Source organism: Cryptomeria japonica, chromosome 1, assembly GCF_030272615.1.
Source record: "Cryptomeria japonica chromosome 1, Sugi_1.0, whole genome shotgun sequence".
Classification (NCBI taxonomy): Eukaryota; Viridiplantae; Streptophyta; class Pinopsida; order Cupressales; family Cupressaceae; genus Cryptomeria; species Cryptomeria japonica.
In genome coordinates this window covers 81059686-81081489 of record NC_081405.1, presented here as the reverse complement: position 1 = coordinate 81081489, position 21804 = coordinate 81059686, and the positions used below count along the sequence as shown (strand labels likewise).

Genomic DNA, 21804 nt, shown 5'->3' with positions numbered 1-21804 from the left:
ATTTTGATGAAGATCCGACAGACAATGGATGGGCTTTTGTTGCTATAACAGAAGATCAACCGATACCTACTGTTCAACCGGTAGAGTAGGCCCTGACAGCTAAAATTGAAGATAAGGATGAATGGATTATTGATTCCGGATGTTCACATCACATGACTGGTGATAAGAGTAAATTCTTAACCTTTCAGGAATACAATGGAGGTCTAGTGAGATTTGGAGATGATAAAGCTTGTATGATCAAAGGAAAAGGAACTATATCTTTTGATGGTAAGCACTATACTGATAATGTTTACCTAGTTGAAGGTTTGAAGCATAATCTTTTGAGTGTTCGTCAATTAGTTGAAAAAAGATTTCAGTTACAATTCAAGAATGGTAAATGCAAAATCTTAAACAAAACTGGTTTAGAAATTGCAACCGATAATCAAACTAGAGGTAATATCTTTCACTTGATAACAATGAGAAAGCATGTTTGATTGCACACATTGATGAAAGTTGGTTATGGCATAAGAGACTTTGTCATGTAAATTTTGACTGCATTGTGAAAATCAGTACAACTAAGGCAGTAAGAGATTTACCTAAGATTGTTAAACCTCACAATCCGGTATGTAAGGAATGTCAATTTGGAAAGCAAGTTAGAGCAACTTTCAAGAGTATTCTAGAGAAATCTAACAATGTTCTTGATTTAATTCATACTGATTTATGTGGTCCAGCAAGAACTAGAAGTATACAAGGAGATAGGTATTTTATGCTAATCATTGATGACTATTCTAGAATGTGCTGGGTTACTTTTCTCAGGAAGAAATCTGAAGCATTTGGGAAATTCAAACTATTCAAGGTGATGGTAGAGAATGAAACCGGCAAGAAAATCAAATGTTTGAGATCAGATCAAGGAGGTGAATTCACATCTAAGGAATTTAATACATTCTGTGAAGTGAATGGGATCATAAGACAATTATCAACACCCCGGACACCCCAGCAGAATGGAGTTGTGGAAAGGAAAAACATAACTATCTTAGATGCAACCAGACGCATGATATCAGAAGCAAATCTACCTCATATATATTGGAGAGAAGCGGTCATTACAACAGTTTATACATTCAACAGAGTTAACTTCAAAGGTGAAACCGGTAAGACCCCTCATGAACTATGGTTTGGCAATACTCCCACTCTTAAATATTTCAGAAAATTTGGAAGTAAATGCTATATTAGAAGAGATGAGTATATTGGTTAATTTGATCCTAAAAGTGATGAAGGAATATTTCTTGGTTATTCATCTAAGAGCAAGGCATATAGATGTTTTAACAAGAGATTGCAGAAAATTGTTGAAAGTGCAAATGTGAAGATTGATGAAAAGTTTAGAGGAAATTCAGGGTCAATGGACTCTGAACCGGCAATCGAGATAATCACAAATGAACCTACTATGAGTACACCGGTTCAGAATGTTGATCCAGTTATACCGGCATCATCTGAGGATTCAACAATCACTGAAGAACAACAACAAGTAAAAACACCCCAGTATGTAAGATTGAATCACTCTGAAAGTCAGATAATTGGAAATATATTTCAAGGAGTTATGACTAGAGGAAGATTGACAAATGAAGAGGTATGTCTTATTTCTCAATTTGACTACATCAATTAATGAGGCATGTGAAGATAAATATTGGATTAAAGCTATGGAAGATGAATTGGAACAAATTGAAAGGAATAACACTTGGTCATTAGTTCCCCGGCCCAAAGACAAAAATGTAATTGGAACTAAATGGGTTTTCAGAAATAAACTTAATGAAGATGGCAAGGTAATCAGAAACAAAGCAAGACTAGTGTGTAAGGGATATTCATAGAAAAAAGGAATTGATTACAATGAAACCTTTGCACCGGTAGCTAGAATTGAGGCAGTCAGACTATTATTGGCTTTTGCAGCTCACAAGATGTATAAAGTATATCAAATGGATGTTAAATGTGCATTTCTGAATGGAGATCTTGAAGAAGAAGTTTATATTGAACAGCCTAATAGATTTTCTTTGACATATGACAAAGATATGGTTTGCAGGTTAAGGAAAGCTTTATATGGACTAAAGCAAGCTCCTAGAGCTTGGTATGCTAGATTGGACAAATATCTTTTGAAGCTTGGTTACACTAAAGGTAATGCTGACAACAATCTATACTACAAAGTGACTAATGATGACATCTTGGTTATTGAAGTTTTTGTTGATGATATAATCTTTGGAGGAGAAGATGGATTGTGTAAAGAATTTGAAATGTCTATGATTGGGGAGATAAAATTCATTTTAGGATTGCAGATTTCACAGACTGATTGGGGAGATAAAATTCTTTTTAGGATTGCAGATTTCACAGATTGATAAAGATATATTCTTATGTCAATCTAAGTACTTGAAGGAATTACTAAAGAAATTTGGCATGGAAAACTCTAAACCGGTAAGCACACCTATGACTACAACTGATAAACTATCTTTGAAGGATGAATCAACACCTGTTAATCCGACTAGATACAAGTCTATGATAGGAGATTTACTGTATTTGACACAAACAAGACCCGATATTATGAATGCAGTATGTATTGTCTCAAGATTTCAAAGTAATCCTAAAGAAAATCATGAATCAGCAGTGAAAAGGATTTTCCGGTACCTACAAGGCACTACAAATCTTGGTTTATGGTATCTTAGAGATGAAAATTTTAATTTATGTGCATACACAGATGCTAATTGGGCAGGAGATGTAGATGATAGAAAAAGCACCACCGACGGAGCATTTTTTCTTGGTAGCAGACTAATTTCTTGGTTGAGCAAGAAACAGAGTTGTACATCACTATCAACAGCTGAATCATAATATGTTGCAACAGCAACTAATTGTACACAGGTATTATGGATTAAACAAATGTTGAAGGACATAAAGGTAAAACGCAAGGAACCTATAACTATTTACTGTGATAATATGGCAGCAATTGATATATCTAACCCGGTATTTCACGCAAAAACTAAACACGTTTCTATCAAATTCAATTTTCTGAAAGAGAATGTTGAAGCAAAAGAAGTGAAATTGGTTTATGTGAATAGTAAAGAGTAGATTGCAGATATTTTTACTAAGCCTTTGCCTAAGGAGACTTTTGAATATATCAGAGAGCAGCTTGGAGTCCTACTCCCACCAGTAGAGAATTAGACAGTTGATGTTTGTCCTCAACCGACAGAATTAACAGAGAAATCTTTTATTCCGGCTTTGATGAGGAGAACTACTTCTCAGGGGGAGTAGTTGGTATTTTGTAATGAGTTGGTACTTTGTATTTGAATCTGGTTTTTGTATTGCTTTGCCATTTGATGTCAAAGGGGGAGAGATATTATGGAAAAACACATTATCTTTCGGGAGAAATTATTCTTAGGGGGAGAGACATTATGTATTTTGATTTCTGGTTAATGATCTCTTTGGGAGATTGTTGGTTTTTGGCATTTCTGTTTTGGCACTTTGATGGTTTTTCCATCTTGTGTTGCCATCAATGCCAAAGGGGGAGATTGTTGGTATTTTGGATATGTTGATATAGTTTTGTCATTGATGTCTGTTGTCCTCATTTTTGTTTCCAAAAATGAAGGACCACTACGATGGAATTTTTATGAAAAAATAAAAATTATTACTCTATGGCACGCTTCCCGAGGCAGAATTTTGACTAATCCTTGGACTGGCTTAATCCTCAGTCCATTCTCGAACTATGTTTCAAATTTCGTCCAATTCTGGGTTCATTTGCTATGCCTTTCCTTCAATTTCGGGTTTTAAAACCCAGACTGCAGGTGGAGAATTTTCTTCAAACTGCAAGTTTTAATGATATTCATTGTTGTGGTCTTTGTAGGGGAATTTTTGATCACTTACATGTGCATTTTTTTATTTCAAATATGTCACTTGTAATTTATTTTAAGTTTCCCATTTAATGTTTTTATCTTTTTGTTGTTTTTTGGTCATTTTTAGTTAAAATAGGGGTTTTTTAGCTCAACTGCAAGTAAACTTGCAGTTTGTTCAAAAAACCCCTACTTTAATGGTTTTCACATGTAATAGGGATTTTAAATCCCCATTACATGTGTGCAAGTGTTTAATACTTGTTGTAGGGATTTTATTTCCCCCTTACAAGTATTTTTAAACTTGCAGTTTGTCTTTTAAAACCCGATTTTAACATAAAAGTTCATTTTTGACAATTTTAAACTTGTCATTTGTCCAAAAAAACCCGATTTTGTCTTAATGAGTGAAAAAGTGAGATTTTAAACTTGTCATTTGTCTTTTAAAACCCGATTTTAAGCATGAAAGAGGGAAAAAGTGAAAATCGAACTTGTTGTTTTATATCCAAAACCCGATTTGCTTCCTTTTGAAGAAAACGAACTTGCCTTTGGCTCTTCAAAACCCGAAATGCAAGAGAAAAACGATTTTAGACCTTTTCAAGGCGAAATTTGTGGAGGAATCGTTGGATGAAGGAGGCGTTTTGGGTTTGCATCCTATCTTCATGCATTGTTGGACATCTCTCATGCCATTTGAAGGATACATTCGCTGGTTTTTACCCTAAATCAGCAACCACGCTATTTATTAATGCCACGTTTTTAGGAGTTAAATCTATAACAATTTGCACACTCCTAAATCGTTTTGCTCTTTTCTACTAAGGCGTGGAGTATGGGATTGGTTTCAAGACATTTAATAATCCATTGAATGTGTATTGAATACCACGTTTTTTGCAAAAACGTGATTCTCTTTGGCTGCGTTTTAAACCTTTGGCATTGTTACCTCTTCAAATACCTTTGGTGTTATTGCTTCAGCAAATACCTTGATCGTTTTGCTTCAACAAACTTGAAATGAACACTTTCATTGGCATTTTGCTCCTCCAAGTTTAAGATTGCTGCCATTTTTGGGGGCATTTTCACAAAAACGTGATGAGGGTTTAATAGTCCAGTTTTGCTTCTTCATCTCAAGAAGTATTGCATTGTTGGAGAAGCATTTTGATTTTCTAATCAAGGTATGTTCTTCCTTTCTTCTCTTTTTTTATTTTTTTTATTTTCATGTTTTCTTCATTTTTCGTTATTTGTTACATTCTTCGCATGTGTTGTTCTTCCCTTAAAATTGGTTTTCATGAAAGAAATCTTCCCTTTGAAATGCAATTGTTAAACTGCATTACTCTTCTCAAAATTCCATCTTAGCTTGTATTCGGGATTTTTAATCTCGATTACAAGTTCGCTGGAAATTCTTGTTCTTCCCCTACGGTTAAGGAATTTAATCATTTTTGGTTAAATTTCCAAGCTTGAAAAGTGTGAAATACCCCTCTCTTGCAAATTCGGGTTTTGAAAACCGGATTACATGTTGAAAAGATCTTCCCATTTTCATGAAAATGACTATCCCGGATATTCCCATTTCTATCCATTCACGTTCCCCATATCCGTACTTTCCATTTCCATCATTTCCCGCAAGTCAAAATCCCGTTTTTCATCCGTTTCTCCATTTTCGAATTTACAAGTATACTTGTATTCGGGTTTTAAAATCCCGATTGCATGTATGTACTTTCCAACTTGTATACTTGCGAAAATTCCCCCAAGATCCGAAATTGGTCAAAGTCAAGATTTTCCCATTTCTACATGTCTTCCCTCTTCTTCTCACAAAACCGTGAAATTCAAAGATCAAAGTTTTACCCATTTGAAAAAGAAAGAATGATATTTGCAGCTGATTATGATGTGGCCTTAACCCTTTTAAGTCTTCATCACAGCATTCCAGGTTCGCAATCAATGTCAGATTTGCCGGCATCGCCAACTCCAAAGAAAATGAAATACAAATATGACAAATACCAGAATGAGGTTGCACCTTCCCAGGTATCTTCTCCATTGGATCGCATCAGGGACACAGAAATAGGGCACGTTGATATGGTAGAATTCATTCACAGGGTAGAAGATCCACAGGATAACAACTTGCAGCGGCTGTTGGACAGCCATATCCATCATGCGTCTTCTTTCCCAGTGGCTGCCCTAGAACCTGAATTTGTTCTTGCATGCGCCCATCATTTTGACAAAGAGTCAAGAGTCATAAAAAATGATGATGGTGAAGCCATAATTCGTCTTGATGCGGATACAATCGAGAAGGTCTTCAAAATACCTCCTGCACCTGTTTATATGGAAATCACCAAAGAAAGTGCAGTAGAGTATTATGTGAAAAGAGAAAAAGATTGCAAGCGCCACATCAATAGGTGGATTCATGAGCCATGTCCTTCCTTCTCAAGATGGGCAAAGTTGTACCGTTGTGATTTCAAGTGGGAGATAGGAGACACCATCACTCTTCTCAGCAGAATGTTAGGCCTTGAGCACTCTAATGTCTTTGAGCCATGGATGTATCAATTCATCATGTTCATACGACAGTCGCATCACATTTCATGGGGTGAAATCATCAGCGATGCTTTGTGCGAACAACTTGCAGCGGTTCCTACCACTATGACCTTCTTTATGAATTCTTATTTGGTATATTTAGCAGCATCACTTAGACACTTTCCAGGTCTTTCTACCAAGGGTGATCGCTCGCTCATACCAGTTTGGGAATATTATGACCAGCTGCCTTTGAAACCTAGCAGACTACATTTCAGAAGAGTCCAAGACGCATTCTTTGGATATTTTATGTGTTAGTTTGACATGGATCTCAGAAATAAACGAGTATCAGATGAGGCATGGGTCAAGGTATCTGAGTATGGGTGTTTATTCCTGCAATTTCCCACCTTCACCTACATGAGGATTGGGTGCTATGATGGACAACCATACATGCTTCCAAGATACCCGATCGATAGGATAATTCTTATGGAGTTGGGAAGACAGATTATGGCTGTTCATACTCTTCAGTCTGCTAGACACAAGGTTGGAATGGGGATCTCCAGCACAAATCCATTGAAAATTGGTCGATACTCCCTTGTCACATCTGTGAAGGCTAAGGCCATGGAGGTTGAATTGCAGGAAATCAAGCTTAAGAGGTTCAAACCTAGAGCTGATTTTGATTATAGAGGTATGAAGGAAAAGATCAAGAAATCCTTTGTGCATGTTCATCGCATTGAAGACATCTGGGCAGATCTCCGCACAGAAGCTGAAGTTCTGAAGATGGATTACTGCAGGCTCACTGTTGAGCAAATTGTTGACTTGAACTTGGCAGATATCCCACAAGGGATGATTGATGACGGGCCTATACTTGATCCTGAATACACTTCATGGAGGGTTGAGGAAGCTCCACTTCCTTTGATCCAATGGTCACATAAAGAGTGCGTCTCCATTCTTGACAGATTTCAGCCTATCTTGGCCAACACTAACGCATGGTTGAAAAGCAATGCTGTTAGACTTATCAAAATCAAGGTTGGTAAAGAAGATGATTCTACAGGGCCTCTTGGACGGAAGTCTGAGATTCAAATTGATAACAAGGAGGGTGCTTCATCTTCAAGCACAAGGATCAAATTACGAGTTAGTCGTGCAGTAGTGCTTCCACCTGAAGAGACAACTACTCGTGGGAAGGAGAAATCACGGTTCCATGTTCAGGTGGTCGATCTGGATAATCCAGAAGAGGGGCAGCAATCTGATGATGCGCCTAAGTCTCCAGTTCTAGACACGCCTCATGAGGTCATTCCTCCAGTTTCCATTGAGATGCCTCTTTCTCCTCCTGATTTGCTCATTGATGAGTCTCCTTAGAATGCAGTTCCCATTTCGGCATACGAGCCTTCTTCTGATCAACAGCGAGAAAGTGTGTTGAAAGTTCCTGAAGATATTCCCATTTGCATTCAGTTATCAAAAATTGACACTTCCACTTCTGGTTTTGAAGAATTCATGAGGCAATCTTCATGTCCGTTGGTAACTGAGCAAAACATAGTCGCTATTCAAACAGATATTCCTCCCAGGGTGACCACGGTGATTCAAACAGAAACTGCTTCTCCTTTGCCTACAGCTGCTACAGGAAGTGAGTTGATGACTTTGCCTCCATGGCTTAGTTCTTTCACCCCGAAAAGAAAGAAGCAAGAGATCTCACCTGATGCCTTTGACTACCAGCAACTCAAACAGTCCAGATCCAAAGTTGCTAAGAAGGCGAAGACTATTTCCAGGGTAACTGTTGATAGCAACAAGATGAAAGTAGCTGAAATTGTGGAACCTATTGCAGATAAACCACTTGATGAAATGTCAGTTGCTGATTATAAGGTTACAAAGGTAGAATTGGGCAAGCAAACACATGAGGTTATTAAACATGATGCTCAGTTTTCTGTTGCTTCACTAGTGCAAAGATGTGACGATCTTCTTGCAAAGAAAAACAAGCTGGAAAAAGAAAATCGACAGCTCATGGCAGCCATCCATAAAATCACAAAACCTGCTGCCGAAGGGAGTAACTCTATAGGTTCTTCTGGTTCCCAAGAATCGATTCGTGGAGTGGAAAGAGCTGCTTAGAAAGTACAAGCACTGGATTCCTGGGTTGATCAGCTTCATGATCAATGCGTGCAAGTGATAAAAGACATTTTTCAAATAATGTCTAAGCTGGAAACCATTGAGGAGAAATTGGATCAGACTTCTAACACTTTCAAAAAGAATCTGGAAAGTGTTGAGAAAAGTCTGGCAATCTGGCGTACCATGCCCCAACAACAGCTCAATATCCTGCAGGATCACGCCATCATTTCTTCCAGGGTCATGTACTTGGAATTCGAGGAACTCATGGAAAACAAAACTCTTGTTCTTAAATCCCTCATCGAAGAGATCAATGATGCAAGGAGATTCCGGGATGAAGTTTATCAAGGTATTGTCTCACATTGTGAAAGGGCCTCTTGCAATATAGTAAGTTAGGATGGAAAGCTAATTCCAGAAGAAGAGGTTCTTGCGGATTTACAGATGAGGATTCACGGTGAATGGAGGAGTGAACAATTCTCAGCAGTTTCAATTCAAACATTGATGAAACACCAAGCCTTTTTGCATGAGATTCAGTCCATCTTGGATAAAGACAATTCCGCGCTTCTCCGTTGCCACGACACTATTGTGAAGACTATGGTAGTTGCTAAGAACACTCATGAACCGAATCCCGAGGAACTACAAGCGAGCATCCGAAAGTTTCAAGGATTCATGTCTTCACAAAATTCAACTTAAGTGTTTCTCAGCACTTAGTTGAATTTTCTCTCTTTTTGTAATTTCTTAGTTGTAATTTTGTTTTAACAAGATACATGTAAAAGTAGTTTATGTAAAATGCAAGTTACACATTACTTGTACTTTTGTAATTACATGTAAGGTAACTACAAGTTGTGTCCGATTAGGACTGTAGTCTGAATAAGTCTTAGTTAGTTAGAATAACTCTTAGTTAATTAATGAAGTCTCAGTTATTTATTAAAAGAGTCTTGGTGGTTGAGAGAATCTCTCAAATTAGTTGGGATCCTTCCACCTTTTTCTCAAGCCTCCTATTCTATAAATACTTGAGAGGTCCATTGTAATTGATATCTTTTTGAAAGCAAGCAAAAACTCTGCCAAATTTACAGCAAGAAGTCTTTGAGCTTATGAATGTGAATTGAAGGTTTTGGAAGAATAATAAAGAAGGATTACTCAAGTTTTGAGTCTTTGAGCTACATGTTTGAGTTTGAATCTTTTTATTTTTTCTATGCAAAGTGTTTCTAAAGGAGCTTAGTCCAATCTGATTTGAAGTCTTTGAGCTGCAAGTAGAGAAGATTAATTAGAATAGGAAACTCTCTTGAAGGAGCAGCAAGTCTTTGAGCTTGCGTCCATTCTTGAAAAAAAAATTATTGTTTGATAAGAAATAGCAGCAAGTCTTTGAGCTCGCATTATTTCTTGTCTTCGTGTTAAAAGAATAGATTATTCCAGCCTTTGAGCTGTTATCTTTTATTCGTTGTAAATTCTAGTATAGCAAAGGGTAGATAGGACTTCCAATAGTCAAGTCTTTGAGCTTGATATTGCTGTCCCGTCCCGAAGGAAGTGACGGAAGTCTTTGCGCTTTCAGGAAACTTCATTTCCTTTCTCTCATTTCACTTGAAAGTAATTACTGCTGTTCATATTCAATCGCTATCCTTTTCTGTGAAGAGAAAAGGATATTGTCTTTCTTAAAAAAAGAAGGAAGACTGCTGTCCCATCCTGTTTTTATTTCAGTTTTAGTTAGATAGGGGGAGCCTTCCCTTAATTAGGAGAGTTTTTACTCGTGTGCTGTGGTTGAAATCACAATTTTGTATATTTCCCCTAAGTGTACAAAATTTTCAACCAACAATGTCAACACTTGTCAACCTTATCAGCACTTAAAGATCTTTGGTTATGTTCACCGACAAGTTAGTGAGCTATGCACAGTCACCGGTATGCGGTTCACCGGCAGGCTATATTGTTCACCGACACTTGGAATGACTTGGAGACTACTTGGTTATGTCGAAGACATTATTTGATCACTTGGTTTTGGCGATTTGGTTATTGATCTATTCGGGTTTGTATATTTGTTGTTACCGGCAAATAGGTCCATGTTATGCACCGGCAAGCATATCTATTCCAGATCAGCACAACACGTTATGGAGATGATTTATTATTATTGTAAATGCATTGAGCCGACATAATGCATTGCACATTGATTTATTTGTAATTGATTTTATTGTAATATTCTTTGTAAGCTGGCCTAAACATTTGGTCTTAGCTTTCGGTATATATGTAAGATCTCATTTGTGAGATTGATATGCGATTGGAAAAAGGATTGTAAGAATGTATATGTGAAAATAAGCAGAGCTATACACACAGACATCATTTGAAGATTGAAGGAAGGTTTTGAGAAGATAATTGGAACTTAACCGGTACTGAATCCAACATATGAAGATGTTATTTTGAGCAGTACATTATCATTGAATTTAACCATCCAATTTTAGTCAGTGTGACTCCCATTTTGTGATTGAGCAGTGAGCTCTAGGCAACTTGCCTTTCTACATGTGCAGACTTGTTGTGACCATTTCACACATCGCCCCATTGCAAATGGGGACCCCCTCTTTTTGCCCTCTTTTCGCTCGCTTTTCGCTTCGCTTTTAGGGTTTTGTTAGTCAGTCAGTTGTCTGGATTTAGGGTCAAGCCTTAGGGTTTTAATTGCCGTCTTTTCAGGCCAGAATCCAGTCAATTTTGAGAGCTTTAGAGCTTCCTTTCGAAGGATGCAAATTTTGAATGAAATGAATTCGCCAGAATGGTCTATTTTCAATTGGAATTTTGAGTGCAGAGCTTAAATTTGTCTAAGTGTTGATGATGAAATGTGAATTTTTGTCCGATTGAATATTTTGACCAGATTTTGAGTTTTCTGATTTTTGATCTCTGGCATTGTAAATGACTTGTTTTCGCCTTGTGAAGTGATAAAATGTGTAAAATCATGTTATTTTGGCCTATAGGAGCAAAATCGCTCCTGTCCCTCAGTAAAGGACCGGAGCTCGTTTTCGAATATCTTACTGTCCTTGCAGGGTCAAGGTGAATTTCGAGTTGGAAATGATAGAGAAAGGCGTGATCTTTCCGTTGAATATAAATTGTAGATTTTCACAAGCACAGAGGTGCCTCCAGGAATCAAAATCGCTCCTGTCCCTCAGTGAAGGACCGGAGCTACAAATCAAATATTGCTTCGTCCTTGCAGTATTTCAACGACTTGACGATTTGAAGATGTCCAAGGGGATATGTTTTATCGAATGAATATAACTTGAAGAGCAAACATGAAGAAAAATGGTCCAAAATGCCAAAATCGCTCCTGTCCCTCTTCAAGGGACCAGGGCGAAGTACATTATAGCTCCCGTCCCTCTTCAAGGGACCAGAGCGATATTCTTCATAGGGCGAGATTCAGGCAAAGATCAAGTCAAGTTTATGTTTGAAGGCAAGGAAGGAGGTGAAATGAACTCATTGAAGATAAATTGAAGGTTGCCAAGTGCCAACAAAGGACCAAAATGCGTAAGTTCGCTCCTGTCCCTCAGGAAGGGACCAGAGCGATTTTTGTTATAGATGATTTTCTTGCCAAGTTACAACCGATCTCAAGGCATGGATGAATAGAAGGGTACATTACGAATCCGTTGAATATAAGTTTTGAAGATGACGAAATGAAATGAGGCCTACTGAGCTAGAATCGCTCCTGTCCCTCTCCAAGGGACCAGGGCGATACAGTGAATATGTCGCCTTTTCCTCAAGTTCAAAACCGTTCCAAGTCAAGATGAAGGGTGGTAAAGGCGTTTCGAAGTGTCCCAATGAAGAACGAAGTATCCAAAGTTGCTAAAATGAATGGATTTACACTAAGACCTCTAGTTCGCTCCTGTCCCTCTTCAAGGGACCAGAGCGAAATTTGCATAAAGGCATAAATTTTGAAAGTTTGTCAAGCATCAAGCGATTAAGGAGGGTCAAGGGACGTCATATCATGCATTGAAGGTAATGGCAAGCTGAAGAACGCAAGAACAAACTCAAAACCTTGAAGTTCGCTCCTGTCCCTCAGGAAGGGACCAGAGCGATGTTTATTATATTGGCTAATTCATGCAAAAATCACGTGAGGTCAAGACTTCACAAGGTTGTAAAAGGTTTAAGGCGTCTTTTGAAGGAGATATACAAAAACTTCAAACGTAAAATGATCGTCAAATCGAATACAGAAGCTATATCGCTCCTGTCCCTCAGGAAGGGACCAGGGCGATTTATATGGAATCATTCATTTTCCTTCAAGTTCATGCCAAGTCAAGGTCTTTCGGGATCACGCAATGTATAAGGTGTCATTTGAAGATGATTTACAAAGGTTTCGAACATCAAAATGTTATCAAATGAGCTATAGAGCCTATATCGCTCCTGTCCTTTGGACAAGGACCAAAGCGATTTTTACAAAAACACTCATGCTCCTTCAAATTCAAGACAATGCAAGGATTGGCAAAGTAAAGGACGTCCTTTGGAAGACAATGAACGAAGAACGAAGATCAAATGTTTACAAATTTGAGCCAGAACATGGAGATCGCTCCTGTCCCTCTTCAAGGGACCAGGGCGATATTTGCCAAAACGCATGATATCCTTTAAAGACCACGCCAAAACAAAGTTGTACAAGTAATAAACATCATTTGGAAGGCGATACAAAGGGAAATGGACGTTAAATATTACAAATTTGAGCTTAAAATGGAGAAAAGATAAGGATCGCTCCTGTCCCTCTCCAAGGGACAAGGGCGATGATCCTTCTAACGTCCAAATGCCTCATAAAAGTCAAGTGATACAAGCATGGAATGAACAAGCAAGGTTATTATTCACCATACAAGGAAAAGTTGATGTCAAAATGGAGAATTTCAAGTGAAAACATTAGGATCGCTCCTGTCCCTCTCCAAGGGACCAGGGCGATATTACATCCAAGGGCATTCCTTCGCACAAACAAGTCAATCAAGCTCGAAGGACCCAACTAAAATGCCGATTTGAACGTGGAGATAAGGACTTTGGACGTCGAAATTGCAAGAATCATGATGAAGTTGATGGATCGCTCCTGTCCCCCAGTCAGGGACCAGGGCGATGAGGTACGTATCTTCTCACTTTTTCATTTGGCGCTCAAGCAAACATTTTTTTTTTAATTTATTTTAAATGCTAAGATCGATAAATTTGAAAATTCTATTAAATTAGCATTTAAATATTGCGCTTAACATTTATTAATTATTTTGCCTTAAAAAAAATCGAATTTGATAATTTAAAATAAAGGCATTTAATTAATTATTTATTAATTAATAAAAATCAAGAGGAGCGCTTAGATGTGAGAGTCGGCCTTTATTATTTAATTAAAAATCGTTTGAAAATCGCTTTAATTACCAAGTCGGCCTATATGGAGGTGAGAGGTGAGCGCTATAAAGGGAGAGTGGAATCTTCATTTCACATCATCATTTTACCTTTCCACATGCGATTTGAGGAAGACAAAGCAAGGTGGCGCTAATATCATTCAAGGTGGTGCGAAATTTGGAGATTCATTTGTGCGAACTTGAAGATCTATTCGAACGAATTTGCTAAGGTGTTAAAGAATCACGTCGAGGACAAAAGGGTGGCGAAATTGATATTTTGAAGAAAGAGATCACGTTGAAGACTATATATTCTCGATCTTGTTGCCTAGGCGAATTTTTCCTTATTTTGCATTCTAGAGTTAGCTCTCGATTTGAGGTATGGCGATTTGGTTTTATTGTTTTATTTGTTGATCGTCATATTTTAAATTTTAAATTTTGAATTTTTTGAAATTTTGAATTCCTAGCTCAATCGTTTTATTTTAGGAAATGATAACTCAAAGACTTATCATGAAGTTTCCTAAAATTTATTCTCTAATCTATGTTATTTATTGCAAAATCTAGCTTCTCATTATGAAATGTTGTGTAGGTATGGCAACCCCGAAGGCGGGAGCATCCACCAGTCGTTCAGCTCTCATGAAAGAAGATCAGAAGACCGAAGAAGTGGAGACCAAGATCGTGTCGAAGTGGAGCCACATTGGAGATACAAACTTAGGCAACTTCAGCACGAAGAAGTTTCGAGAGATCCCTTACATTGGCAAGCCATCACCTGTCGCCCGGAGAATAATAGAGAGTGGCATCATTAAGGCGGCCGGCTTTCCTCCAGCTGTTCAGTGCCATGAGTTGATGATCGAGTGTGCTCGTCATTATGATCCACAGTCCAGAACGGTCGTGTCCAAAGAGGGAAACACTTTGGCGTACCTTTCAGAGGAAGCTATAAGTGAAGCTTTCCATCTTCCAAGAGCACAGGGACATGATATACAAGAGCATAGAAGGAGCCAGATCAATGTACGAAGATGATCCAGATGCTTGTCTAAGCATTATCAATAAAAACTGGCTACTTAAGAGCCGTCCCCGTCTAAGTAAGGTCTCGAACACACCGCACAGGATTGATTTCCAAGAGGAGTACAGAGATTTGATTACCATGCTCAACCGAGTTACAGGAGCCCCTCACGCCTTCTATTTTGAGAAGTGGATGTTTTACTTCATACAGGTGATCGTTCAGGGAAAAGGTACGATACATTGGGCTAGGATGATTAGCCATTGCTTGGACGTACAGTTGAGAAGACTCAAGGCTACTAAGTCTTTCTACATGAGTTCATATGTCATTTATGCCTTGATTAGGAGTGTTGAGTACGCAGGACTACCTCACAGAGGAGTGATTGGAAGAGGACCCAGCGAGGTCAGAGCTTGTGATTCCTATACCTACTTGCATCATCCGCCAGGGAGCAACTATAAGTTGGTTAATGATACTTTCACGATGAACATCACAAGAACGTTGCAAGGTGGGATTCACAACAGGTTATCTCAGGATGCCCAGGAGTTCATAAAGAGGTACGGTGCTTGGTTCATTCAGTTTCCTAAGTTCACTTATATTAGGGTGCATGGATGTCCTTTACCTCCATACATGTTGCCGAGATACCCGACAGACAGAATTGTGTTACTTGAAGTAACAAGACAGTTGGCAGCATATGTGAAGGCATTCAGACACAGACATCAGAATGGAGTTCCAGTACCTATCATTTTGGGCAATTCAGTTGAGGTATGTCCTAATGCTTTAGCCATGGATGACGCAGAGAAGGAGTTAGCCTTGTATTCTTTTTCATCTTTTGCTCTGAGAGAAAGCTTTGATCCACATGGACATTTAGAGGAGACAGTCGGCAGAAAGTTTAGACATGAGTACCAAATTGAAGATTTTATGATGAATCTCCTAGATGATTTTGAAGTGAAACGAAAAATGCATTCTAGATTGCCTTTGGATTTCATCAGGAAATGCAGGATTTACAGAGTGGCCGACCAAGCTCAGGACAGTGGCAGACATATCCAGTCTTCCTATGATCGAGAAAGCAAAACAATAAGGTTAGATTGGAATGAGCCCGAGGTCGTGGATTTAGATGCTTTGATGGCACCAGTCTTGTCTTGTACTCGCAGATGGGTTGACATACAACATCAGAAATTGAGAGAACAAGGCATAGCTATGTCGTTCACTTTGGAAGAGAAACCAGCCGAAGGTGGAGCTAGTGTGAGTGAAGGCAATCCTAATCCTAGAAATTCAGGTGAAGGAAATCTTCGATGTGCCAGTGAGGGCAATCTCCATCCAAGGGGTTCGAAGAGAAAAGAAAGGTCAGAAAAGAAAGAGTCTTCCAAGAGGAAACAAGAAGCTAACAGAGATCGATCATCCGATACTTCTTCTAGACCTGAGAAGAGAACAATTCAAGTGGAAGAATCCATGGAGTCTATGGTACAGAATGACAGGCAGGAAGGAGGACAGGCACAGCAAGGGTCACCAGATGGATCTCTCCAAGACTATGATTTAGATGAAGATAAAGAAGACAATGAAATGACATCTCCTCCCAGACAAGAAGAAATAGAGCACAAAGAGATTCAAGTTCAAGAAACAAGATCAAATATCCCAGATTGGTTGAAGGAAAGATTAACTAAGGTGATCGTAGTAGAGGACGAGGACAATGCAATTGATTTAGAGAGCCTTGTTGGACGCTCACACGAAGTAACAGAGAAGAGAAAGGCTACCAAGATGTCCAAGATGATTCGAGATGAGACTGGATCCAGGAAATTGCAGATAGCTACACCGGCAGCAGACAAATATGAAGGTGAGATCCTAGCAGAGGAATATGATATACAGACATTTGAGCTAGGACCATCCACAGCTGAGCAGACTTTAGATGATGCCACCGACTCATTTGAGGCATTGAAGGACAAGCTTAAAGAAGAAATGGAGAAGAATAGAAAGCTTGAGAGAGAGGTCGGTGCATGGAGGACGTATTTCAGTCACATCAATGAACCTTTGGGACGTCAGGATCCAGCTAGATCACCAGTGCAAGCACTTCCACTTCAATCAATCAATGAGGCAGAAAGATTCAGGAACATGGTCCAACGTACAAGTAATTGGATGGATAGATCTCATACAGTGGCCATAGAGTTTGTTACAAGGATGATGAAGATTATTCATCAAGCTATCCAAGTTCTTGAGATAATCCACAATTTGATGATAACAGTAGCTGCATTTGCCCATACCAAGGACGTTATCATTCCTGTTTTGAAAGTAATAAGACATACATCAAGGAAGATTTTAGCGCAGGAGAAGATCTTGGAGGGAGAATCTCACAGTTTGTTTCATTGGTCAACCTTACTCCATATGAAGAGTGTTTTCTTTGAAGACATCAGTACTAGATGTGGCCAAGTTGAGGAGGTGATCAATCCGATCCAGGACAGAGTATTTGAGGTACTTCGTACCATTCTTGGCAGAAGGATCGAGGTCGAGACAGATGTGGATATGCAGGAACTAGAGGATAGAATCAAGATCATCTTTTGCAAGGACGCAAACGTTACAGATGAGCAATATGATCAAATGTTTGCCACCATGCTCCTGATTGAAAGAACAAAAGAACTTGAAGCCTCATGGGACGCAGCTCTCCTAGATGCATTCGATCAGGTCATCCACTTGGAAGAGAGTATGAAGAATCTTCTCGAGATTCCAATTGCAGAAATCGAAGGAATCGTGACAAGATTCATTGAATATGCTAAAAAAGAACATTGGAAAGGGAATAAGGTTCTAGATGAAAGGTTGTTACAGATGACATGACATCTTATTTGTCATTGGTTTATGTCTCCTAGGTTTTTGTGCCAAATTTAATATTTGGCTATGCATTTAATATTGTTCAGTAAAAAGGAGGCCATTTGTAACAAACCCTAATTAGGGTTTGGGTGTCATGATCTTGACCGTTGATCTACTTTCAATCTGGACCTTTCATTGTAATTGGGGATGCTATTTATACCCCCATTTTTCATTTCATTTGGTAATAGTTAATAGTGTAATAGTCAATAGTTGATGTAATAGAGAAGAGAGATTAGAGTTAGAAACAATTTTATTTTGTAGCAAGATTGAGTTTTGAAGAGAGAAATTCAAGCAAATTGTTGTATATGATGATTTGGAAATCAATGAAATATTGAAGTTATGGTGTTTCGTTGCAACTTTCTTAAGTTATCTTCATGGTTGTTTGATTTACTTGAATCATGCTCAATCAAAGTAGCTTGTTAATTTGAAGGACATAGTGTGAGACTTGATTTTTGGTAGGATTCGTAATCCAAACCACTAGCTTCTTGCTAATTGTAGGAACGCCTTGCGTGGTCGACTGGAGAATACCTTGAACCCCTTAATCTTCAATCATTATTGTATCTTGGATATGTACCTTCGTGGTAGTGTCCATGATCTTTGATGCATTGAATATCATTTTATTACCTTAGAAGATCGCACTAATTTCAATTGAGTTGTTATCTTATGGCAAAATTGAAGTTGGTTGAATCTGGCCAAGTCTTGTCCATACTAAGTCATTCATAGGGTTAGACTAGATTAGACCTCTTTCAAACCCTACTCTTTTGTTATTTTTGAAAAGTTTCTTAGTTTAGCAAAATCTTGAACTTTCGGAATACGTAAGGCCCCTTGGAGGAAACAGCAAATCACATCATACCGCTGGAAGCTTGTCCACACGTAGAGACCCTACTAAAAGAACCTTGGAGTCTACCTAACTGATCCTTTATGCGAATCTTCAGCAGTTAGAGACTATTTTCTCAAGAGAGGATAAGATGCCTATTGGTATTTTATTCTGTGTATGATGGTGTACAAAATACACGTCAACAAGACTCCATATTGTACACACATACTATCTGCAATAGTATCATCTGATTGTGGGTAAGGCTTCCCACTATGGTTTTTCCCCTTAGAGGGTTTCCACGTACAAATATTTGTGTTATGTGTTGTGGATGTTATTGTCTTTCTGTTTCATGCATTAATCTTTACCGGTACTGCAATTAATTGATAAAATTGTCTACCGGCATAAAGTTTGGTTTACTGACATTAAGCATTAAGTTTTGTTTAAGTTAAATTTGGTTTGAATTTATTGGACAACTGATTCACCCCACCCTCTCAGTTGTCTCCGGGACCTAACAAAAAGACTAGTTGCACGGAATATAGAAAGATAACTTCCACTCTAGAGCGAGAGGGGAGACAAGCTGAAGTTTACAACCTTCTTCTACAAAGAGAAATTGTTGCAGTTAGAAATCCTCCACCTAAGGCGATTAATCCAGTGCATAGCAGAGGTCTGCGGTTAGGTAAGTGCATAAATATTTATCGACCCAAGTTGACGTGAGGTAAAATGGTTCTCTCAGGAGGTGTTACCTCCGTAGCTCAACTCGACCCAGAATTGGTTGAAGACCCACAAGAGGATATTCTTTTTGGACTGGTGACTTTGGCTTGGAAATGTAAAAAGAACTTTGCACAATACATGAGAGTTATTTTGGTGTTAGAAGAAGAAGAAGAAAAAGCCGAAATGCATGATGCCCAACTCCAGCTAGCAATCGCAGTGGGAAGAAACCTTGTTCCTCCTATTAATTAATAGTGTCGCCCTCTAGACCTATGGCTAGTTTAGGTGATACAGAGTCAGGCTCTCATAAGCCATTTTTGTTTTTTTGAGTAACTTGTTGACGTGTTTTTTATGACAACATCGAACACAGTATAAAGTTGCCTAATGGTCACTTCACTCTCTCTTGATCAGAGTACGATTGTATGCTAAGATTGCCATGAGTTCAAACTATCGACTCCAAGGTTCCTTTTCGCAATGGGCGTGACTCAGTTGGCTGATGTGATTTGTTGGTAATCCAAGGGGACGTACGCACACTTGAAGAAGATTAAACAATTTTGCAACTTTAAGGAATTTACTCGGGAATGATTTAATAGCGAAAGGCTTGTTTTTAGTATTTTGGGTTTAAAATATGCAAAAAGTAAACATGAAAGGGTTTAGAAAGCTATGCTGAACCTAATCTAAATCTAAGAACAAGGAGATAGGGATTGCTCAAGTGGAACCAACCTGTTGTGACGTATTCACACATCGCCCCATTGCAAATGGGGACCTCTATCTTTTGCTTTCTAGGGTTAGTTTTCTTGGTCTTCTAGGTTCTTGTCTATTGATCTTTTACATTTGGAGGGTCGCCAGGGGGCTCATTAGGATAGCAGGCTTTGCTTGAGTCAGGTGGATCTACTCAAGAGGTCAGGTCAATTGAGTGATTAGGGGTAATTTAGATCATTCCTAGGGTGTTTTTTGTGTACTATCTGGTCGCACTTCTAGTTGCTAAATCATACCTTGGTTGAATGCATAATGTCCTCCTAAGTCCTATCCCTTACATCAAGGCCAAAGTGAATTCGCCTTGAGAAGTCTGGAATGTCATCCTGATCTTCAAATGTCCTGAAATTTTGCTAAGTCTGGAATGTCATCCCGATCCTGAAATTTTGCTAAGTCTGGAATGTCATCCCGATCCTGAAATTTGACCTGAAATTTTGCTAAATCTGGAATGTCATCCTGATCCTGAAATTTGACTAAGTCTGGAAAATTGAAGAATCCTCCAAAAACTAGATTTTGCATTATAACTCTTGGAGGTCCGAAACCACTCTCAAACATCCTGACAATATATATGGAATATAACTTAAAGTATAAGAAACATCTTTCTTCTTTCTTATACTTAAATGTTATATTCCATATATGAAACCCGACGGAGAGGCCGAAATGTCAAATTTCGCTGCTTACCCTTCCAAAGGGTCCAAAGCGAAATTTCACAAAGGACCTAAGATTTCACCTAATTCATTGGTTGGTTGGATTGATTTGCAAGGATATGGAAGGAAATGCATTAAAAGGTTGAGTCTAAGGCGAAGTCAAGTCAATTTCAAGGTGAATTAAGCCTAGAATAGGAATTTCGCTCCTGACCCTTCCAAAGGGTCCAGAGCGAATTCCTCTATAAGACACTCTACATTGCCCAAAGCCATGAGCTAATCCATGTCCCAGGTATTATTGAAGGCAATTCACTTGTTTGGATGAAGAAATGTGAAAATGAAGTCAGGATTTGAGCCAAAGGGTCCAGAGCGAAATTCATATAAGACCCTATTTCTTCACAAAATCTTGAACTAGATGCCAACTTGAGGAGCAAATTCACTTGATCATGATGGAAGGAGGCCTAAGAAGTTATATTCAAGCCAAGGAATGGAGGAAAAAGGTGAGAAATGAGCCCAAGTAAGAATTTTGCTCCTGACCCTTCCAAAGGGTCCAGAGCGAAATTCACATAACCTTCATTTTCTTCCTTGTCATGGCCAAGTTTTGGACTTCTAAGGCATGGTTGGAGTGACCTTGAGGTGTTCTAGCCTTTGAAAGAAGGTTTGAGGCGATGAAATGTTGAAAATCAACCTAGAATGGAAATTTCGCTCCTGACCCTTCCAAAGGGGCCAGATCGAAATTCTCCATAAACCTCATTTTCTTCCTTGTTTAGGCTAAAAGCCTTGTTCCTTGGACATAGTAGGGGTAAATGGACATGTTCTTGCCTTAGGAAGAGAATGAAAGCATTGAAAAGTGAGGATTTTGTCCAAGATTGGGAATTTCGCTCTTGACCCTTCCAAAGGGTCCAGAGCGAAATTCTCCATAAACCTCATTTTCTTCCTTGTTTAGACCAATATTTTAGTTCCTTGGGCATATTTGGAAGTGGATTAACATGTCTTTGCCTTTTGAAGTGATGGGATGTGAAGGAGTGAAGGATTTTGTTCTAAAACTTGAATTTTGCTCCTGACCCTTCCAAAGGGTCCATAGCGAAATTCTTGAAAACACCTATTTTCCCTTTGGAGGAGGTCAAATCCTTGGTTTTTATGGCATGGATAGAAGTGAAGTGATGTGTCCTTGCCTTTTGAGGTAGTTTGGAGTTGAAAAAATGAAGAAATGAGCTCAAGACATGAATTTCGCTCCTGACCCTTCCAAAGGGTCCAGAGCGAAATTCCCAAA

At 38.7% G+C, this 21804-nt stretch overlaps 1 protein-coding gene across 5 annotated transcripts in view; it reads left to right on the top strand.

The window, feature by feature from the left end:
• Nucleotides 1-21804, top strand: part of LOC131041932 (uncharacterized) — a 136688-nt gene that overhangs the window by 60616 nt on the left and 54268 nt on the right. The gene's annotated exons all lie outside the window — the stretch shown is intronic.